General features: G+C 31.5%; 1 non-coding gene across 1 annotated transcript; it reads left to right on the forward strand.

The window, feature by feature from the left end:
* The first annotated feature begins 307 nt into the window (after positions 1 to 307).
* Positions 308 to 414, forward strand: LOC149526438 (small nucleolar RNA R71). The gene has a single exon (XR_016352001.1). It is a non-coding gene; the product is annotated as a small nucleolar RNA R71 (small nucleolar RNA).
* The last annotated feature ends 8,036 nt before the right edge of the window (positions 415 to 8,450 follow it).

An 8,450-nucleotide genomic window follows, 5' to 3' on the forward strand; every position in this document is an offset into this window, starting at 1 on the left:
GACTATAAATGAATTTTGAACCGCATGAACTCCTAATGTGTCAAACTTCTTGGATAGTACAACCACTTATGCAGCTACTTGAGTAGTTAAGGTGCAAAGTGCATCAATTTCATAGGCTCTAATAGCTTTTCTAGGACCAGACCTTTCTAAAGGTCATTGATAATTATTTGAGGCCATCTTTTCTAATAGATTATAAGCATCTGCATCATTCTTACTCATTAATGCCCCACCAGCTGCAACATCAATGGTGGCTTTTATTGAACCAACCAACCCATTGTAAAATGTCTGAACTTTCAACCAATTAGGAATCCCATGATGTCGACATCTTCTCAATAGATTTTTAAATGTCTCCCGAGCTTCATATAAGCATTCACCTTCAAATTGTGTGAATGAAATAATATTGTTCCTCATTTTTACAATCTTGGTAGGCACAAAGAATTTTTCTAGAAACTTTTGAGCCAAGTTCTCCCATGTAGTAATAGACCCATTAAGCACTGAATTAAGCTAGCTCTTTGCTTTACCCCTTAAAGAAAATGGAAACAATCTCAATCTAATAGCATCATTAATTATTCCATTACATTTGAAGGTATTGCAAATCTCTAGAAAATCCACCAAATGAAAATTAGGATCATCACTAAGTAATCCACCAAACTGGACTGAAGACTGAATCATCTGAATTTAAGGTGGTTTAATTTCAAAATTATTTGCATTGATGGAAGGTCATCTAATGCTTTGATGCAGCCCTTATAAAAGAGGAACAACATAATCCCAAATGCTCTATTTTTTTTGGGAACCAAATTAATGGCATTATTGCCATTGTTGTTGTTATCCTCAGCCATCATTTGATTTAAAGTTGCAACTTGCAAATTCTCCTATCAACGTCTTCTAAAAGTTCTTTCTATTTCAAGATCAAAAGGACCAAGGTTCAAGTTGTTTCTTTTTTGCATACAATGACTAAAGATATTTGTAAAAACAAAAAACTAATATTAAAATAATATAATAAAATTTGAAGTAAAACTAAATTGCTTGGTATTAATATTAGTAAAAATTCAAGAAACAATTTGCTGATGACGGCATCAAAAACTTGTTAGTTAAATTTCTACCTATGCAAGTATACATATCAAAAAGATAGTATAACAATAAGCAGAGTATCGATCCCACGGAAACTTAATTTAAAATTTTACTAAACACTAAAATCATAACAATTTAATCTTAGCCAAACAATCAAAATTAATTAATTAACTAAACCTAATTAACCAAAATTTAATCTAAAAGAAAAATCAAAGTAATAATAACTTGAGTAAAAACGCAAATCAAACAAGCCTAAGATTACAATATCCATCACACTTCATCTAAATCTTACCTCTCTTCCTTAACTTATTTCAAAAGGTTGAATTGCTAACCTAGAGTTCTCAATTATTTATAGATGTCTTCTGACTCATCTTATAAAAATATCTATTTTAACCAAAACACTATATCTTTATGTGATTTGAAATTAAAATAGACTCATTAAGTTCAAGCTTTAATTTGGCTATATATGACCCATAGGTATATCCCTATCTTATACGCAAATCATTTAATATGATAATATGCTATCGTAATTTTACTCTACACTAAACTCCCTTTCCCAAGTTTGTTTAGGTTCCTAAATCAATTTAATTGGTGATCAGGCAATTAAAAGTATTAAGAACAAATTGGAATAAACAATTCAAATCCCACTACAGCTAAGCAAAAAAGAGATTAAAAATTTAGATTACATGTGAGTTCAATTACAATCCTAGAAAAAGAAAATTAGCTACACATAGTTGCAAAGACAAATAACATTATATAAAATCAACCATTGAAAGTAACAAGAAAAATAAAAGCTAAGGAAGAAAACAAAGCGATTGATAGCAGCTTTGTTTTTCAAGTTTCTGCCTCAACTTTTAGCCTATTGAATCTTCAAAAGTTCTCTCTCAAATGTTTCATAAAACATACTATTTATACTAACAATCTTAACCCTACAAGTCCCTAATTTAACCTACTAATTCTAATTGGGCTCAAAAGTGTAATGAGAGGCCTAAACATCAATTGTCAGCCTTAAAATTGCCATTCCTGCAATAGTACACCTAGTAATTTTTCGATGGAATTTTCTCTATCCTTGAGGCAGAACTGGGCAAAGTGATCTCATAAGTTATAGCTCTATCTCTTAACTTTCTTGTGGTCAAGAATCATATTATTTGAGGTTCTGTAGTGTGAGTTATAGTCAAAAAACTAAAGTATATGCAAACAGATTTCTAGGTCCTTTAACACCTTACTTTCCAAAATTAAGCTCAACCCCCTTAATTCCTACCAAAAACATAAAAACTAATAAATGATCATCAAATTGAAGGAAATAAACATAAAATTAAAATAACTCACTAAAAAATAAATTAATTATAAAAACAACTAAAAATGGCTAAATTATAATTGAAACTTAAGGACTTAGCTAATATTTAATAACAAAATTGAAATAAAATAATTATATAAAATAAAATAATCTTAGAAAAACATTATGCTCCTTGGAGCTAATCAAGCAAACCGTCAATGTGTGGTAAAGGAAACTTATTCTTCACTGTCACCTTATTCAACTGTTGTTAATCTATACACAATCTCATTGATCCAACATTCTTCTCTACAGATAGTATCGGTGCACCTTATGGTGACACACTTGGATGAATGAACCCCTTGTCCAACAAGTTCTCTAGCTGATCCTTAGGCTCTTTGAGCTTAGTTGGTGCCATTCGGTATGGTGGTATAGATATCGAACTCGTTTCTTTTACCAAGTCGATGTAAAACTCTATATCTCTATTTGAGGGTAATCTTGGCAACTCTTCGGGAAACACATTAGTGAACTCCCTCACAATTGGCACATTATCCACCCCACTCATCACCATCTAAGTGTCCTTAACTAATGCCAAGAGTTGCTAACATCCATTATCAATCAATCTTTTAGCCTCTAAGGTTGAAATCATACTACTTGTCACCATACTACGAACCCCTTAGATACTAAACGATTTCTCTCCTAGATAGTTAAAGTGTACCACCTTGTAGTGGCAACCAACACTAGCATAATTGGCTGACAACTAGTCCATACCCAATATCACATCAAACTTTAACATGTCCAGCAAAATTAAATTTGTCAAAGTGTACTTACTCCCAATCCGAACCATACAATCTCTATACACATGCCTTGCCACAAACACCTATTTCAAGGGTGTGGTAACTACCAAGACTTGTTCCCTCTTGGAGTGCTCTATACCTAATCTAGATGCAAAGTATGGAATATAAATGAATGCATAGCTCTAGGGTGCACGTGCATCAACTAAACAAATGGCTAGTATACTTGTAACAAGTGTATTAGATTCCCCATGCATCTTTCTAAGTTAGAGCATAAACTCTAGCCTATCTTCGTCCAGTTGTCCCTTAGGCTCCAAATCCTTCGCTTGGGATGAACTACCGATAACTCGACCCCTAGCTTGTTCAACCTCTCTACTAGTTTGAGTAGTTATAAATGGGGCAAGTAAAGCTGGCTATGTTTGTCCCTATGTCAACCCTATAGTCCTTCAACCATTAGGAAAATCTCTAGCAAAATGACCAGTCAACCCACATGGGTAACAAAAAGTGGATCCTTGGAGGCATTGCCCTCTGTGCCTCCTACCACATGAAGAACATAATGCTCTATCTGTTAGAATAAGCCCTGAAAGCCAATCTATGGTCATATAGGAATTGCAATTTTGAGATAATCATGTATGACATTTTGTTATTCATGATAACATTGAGGTAGTTCTTTATCCATAAGTTTGTGATTTAATTACTTTTTATACTTATGTAGATAAAGCCCATAGAACTATAAATGCCTTGCAAAGGAATTGTATTGGGATACAATTATGAGATCCTTATGCATTAAAGCATGGTTCCTAAAAGTTCTTAATCATTATATTATTGAGATAGAGCATCAATAGTGCTCAAAAATCGACATATGTTATGTTCTTTATTTATGAAGTAAGCAATCGCTCTCATAAGTTGAAGTATAGAAATGTTTAGAACTAGCATGTGGGAGCTTGCCATGGGAGAACAAGTTCACTGAACATGACCCGCCATGAGAAGTGCATTTGGTACCTCACTCAAATGTCTATGCAGTACTTCTTATGTGTTAGTTCTTTAACAATTCCTTAGACTTGAGATACCAAGTTACCTTATATGCAGAGTATTATACTTTGATTTCATCCATACGGGTGCCTAACTAAAGATGCCAAAATAGGATGTTTTGGGTATAGTATGAATCATATGAAAGCAAATGAATGGTTAAGATAGGAATCATCACCCCAAGTGATTGAAGGGGAAATATCTCATTAGTTATTGGTTGATATTAGCTTACTCAAATCCTTGGCCAATGTGATTAAGAAATTATGAAAAGAGTTTCATAAGTCTCTATAAAGCTAATGATCAAACTTCAAGAATAAATATGGAGGCCAATAAAAGTAAGCACTACGCCAAACTCTTATCATCTTCGAGATATATGATGAAAAAATGAATTACACTGAAAAACTAGGCATTGAAAGGTTGTTAAAGAATCCTTTGACTCTCTTAACAACTAGGCAGCCATGGTGCATTGCTAGATGCCAATCATGGTCTATGGAATTGAATTAGTTAATTTAAAAATTGAATCAAATAATTCAATTGATTATGATTCATTGCAATTAATTAATTAATAATATTATAATTCAATTTCATTGCTAACATGTTAGGAACCTAATCAGTTGCACACAAAGGTTGCAATTGGATTTAATTGAGAGTGTGATGATTTAAGTTAAACTTAAATCAAATTCTAGATTTTAATTAGGTATTGGTTAAATATTATAATTGTTATAATATTAAGGACTTATTTTGTAACTTTTAATAAGTTAAACTTAGATATAAATATCACATTATAGCCACTCTTTTTTATAGAGAGAAAAGGCAAAAAAAAAGGTTTTTCTTTTGAGTGCTGCCACTATTGAGAAGTTTTTTTTAAGAAAATTTCTCCTTTGATTCTTTGCTGGAATTCAAAGAAGAAAAGAGGACAATTTTTTGTCCACTTGTTGGTACAAACTCATGGCATAAAGCTCTTTCCTTAAGAAAGATCCATTGCAATCATGTGTGCAACATTAGAGGCCAAGCGATTGAGTGACTGGGATTCTTTCACACAAAAAGTGTTCATATTTTGTCACCAAAAAGAATCCATTTGATTACGATATCACTTGGAAAGGTAAAACTTTTTCTGATTTTATGTGGTACTTAACTTTACATTAAACAACCAAGGTGATCCAAAGGTAAAAGGCATGGCTTTTATTTTATTTCAATTTTTTTATTTTGCTGCATAGATGGTCTAATCATGCCATTCCTAGCAGTGGTATCAAAGCTACCTTTTGCTTGTTTTAATGCAAAGGTATGTCTTGTTATTGTCTAATTTCAATTTTTATTAGATGTGAGATATTTGGAAGAGTGCAAGTAAGTGTTAAATTTCAATTATGTTTTAAAGTAGTTTACCACATATTTGAGTTTTGACTTTTAATACTTATTTTTTTCAGCAACTAATCTCATTTAAGTGACTCAATTTTGTAGAAAAATATGTGTATGAGATGCACAAAACAGTTTGGCAAGAAAAGGATTCGAATTCAGGGGAAACAAGATGCAGTTTTGTGATAGAATTGATTCTATCCATATTTGCATATGGTTCAATTTTGAATTTTTAACAAGGAACTAAAGCCTCTAAAAATTCTGAAAAAATTTAGGATTAATCTACATTGAAAGTGTTTCAATATAATTAATCACCAGCTGAAAATGGTGAAGGGAAGGCCATGAAATCATCACTGAAACCATTGTTGCCAATAGTAGTTTTAGGTCACAATTTTGCTAAGAAAGTCATCTTCAAAGAATCCTAAAATTGTGCAATTGTTGTACCTTTTTGGATAAATTTTGAAGTTTGAATATATTCAAAAGATGCCTAGAAAGATTACTAAAATTGATTGATTTATGCCACCATAATGCCATATATGCAACCCAAAAACTGCAGCTATGTATAAAACACATACGCTACGTTTTTTTGGGATTTTGACCAAGTAAATCAAATCCAAAAATTATGAAATTTTAATATGGAAAGGATCCATATGTTAGCTGACCATGGTTAAAATTTCCAAATTAAATTCCCTGATTTGGTGCTGCATTAAGCCACAAAACTGTGACTAGAATAATACTACCAAAATTTTGTAAAGTCATGGTTTTTGGGATTTTAGTGTCCATATTTGCAGCCTAAATTGGTGCAATTAAAAACATTAATTCACTAAACAATATCTTCTGGAAAAGTTCCAGAAAGATAAATTTGATATATTTAAATTAGAGAATTTGATTCCTTAAAATAAGGATATCAGAATTTAATTAATCACATCCATAAATTTAGAAATTTGATTTGTACAAATATGGAAGTGTGATGAAAATGGACAAGATAAATATCATGAATTAATTTCCTTCTTTTAAGAAGTGAAATTCGAATAGGACACTTAAATATAATTAAAGATAATGTTGTCTTAAATATTATATTTAAATTATCTAATGAGATTAGATAATTGAAGACACATAATCATTAACGTAAAAGGATTAGAAAAAGTTACTTAAAACATTTAAAGATTACAAATTAAAACATTTTAATTTGTAATAATATTTTAATTCTAATCCTAATGAGATTATAAATGGATAATATTACTAATACTGATTAGTAAAGACTTTCCATATGTGGAAAACTATTTCAATACAGGGAATTAAATAATGAATTCGAAATTAGTTGCGCACTAATTTCAAATGCCTCATATAATTAACAATTAGAATAAGACATAGTTTTAATTTTATGTCCATGTGGATGGATGAATGTGGATGATTATGGACTATGCCCAATATAACTGTGGATGTATGGTTAAAATTTATCATGGCATTTATTTATTAAATAGGGTCTACGCACCTCTTAATTTTAAGGGATCGTAAAATTCTTTCCTCACCTAACTCCCTTCAGATGTACCATGAGATTTCTTTACTAAAATATAATTAGTTACATATAAGTGTAGAATTAGGATTAGTTTAGGAGTTATTTTGCAATTTGAAGATGAAGACATAAAGGCGCCATGAAGATACCAGGAGGAAGATTACAATATGTTATATGTTATCCCCTAGGTTTGACCAAGTTAATTTCCTTCGATGGCTCAAGGAAATTAGTATAGATAAAGTCCATAATCATCCAAAGTAAAATGCATGCCATAGATTTATTTTATGCCATTTAATAAATGCTTTGTGATGCAAAGTAACATGCATGAGATAGATTTATTTATGCAATTAATAAATACTATGCATGTAAAGATGAGACCTTAACTAGGTCAAAAATAAGAAAATCCTTGGTAAATATTAAGTCACATACCACTCATGATTAAGCTGCCTTCCATCATATAGAAAGATAATCTGGCTTCTTTTTTAATCAAAGACTTATTGAACACACTCAAGGTCACACTTTTACACGAGTATGTTTGAGCTATTGGTGGGTCTTACTCAACTAGTTTCATAAAATCTGGATGCTTGGAAACTTGATTATTATGGAAACTAGAGGCAATGGATAGGCGAAACATATATGATTTGTATAGGTAATGTGTTGTCACCTAACTGATATAGGAGTTGTATAGAGATATAATTGGTAAGCTTAATTGCCTACCTAATCCACTTATCATGGTTTTTTGAGCACACTCAAGGTCGTGATTAGAATGGATAGGGATCCTAGCCCACTAAGAGAATCCTTGTAGAGATTTCTCGAGGTGATATTAAAGGTTTTCATCTTGAAGAAAATAGTGGGAGCAATCTATTGCGATTCGACCTCATGCTCAAACTGTTGGATCCATTAGTTTTTTATGATAATAAAACATTCCCATTTATCTATGCCTAACTTTTCTACTTGAGTGTGCTGGACAAAAATAAATGTTAAATAATATATTGACCATTCAAAAGCAAATATCAACACTCATAAAAATAAGGAGCTACAATTGAGTAATAAAACAGAAGCCTCTTTTTTGGATAATCAAGGGAGTTGGTTGGATAAAATTCAAAAGAGAAGTTGAAGGATTCAAGCAGATTGTGTAACAGAGAACACTTAGTCGATCAAGTGATATTGTTAGTCGACTAAGAGCTTACTGCCAAAAACTGAGTTCAAAGATAAAAATGACTTAATCGACCAAGAAGTATTGTTAGTTGACTAAGAGACTACTACTAGAAATTGGGTTTAGAGACATAAACGACTTAATCAACTAAGTAGCAATGTTAGTCGACTAAGAGCCTTTCATCTAAAAATTTCAATTTATGCACTAGAAGACAAATTAACAGCTAGAACTATCTCCAAACTATTTCCAACGATTAGA

Source organism: Theobroma umbraticum, unplaced genomic scaffold (assembly GCF_002168275.2).
Source record: "Theobroma umbraticum cultivar Fairchild unplaced genomic scaffold, ASM216827v3 scaffold_239.1, whole genome shotgun sequence".
NCBI lineage: Eukaryota > Viridiplantae > Streptophyta > Magnoliopsida > Malvales > Malvaceae > Theobroma > Theobroma umbraticum.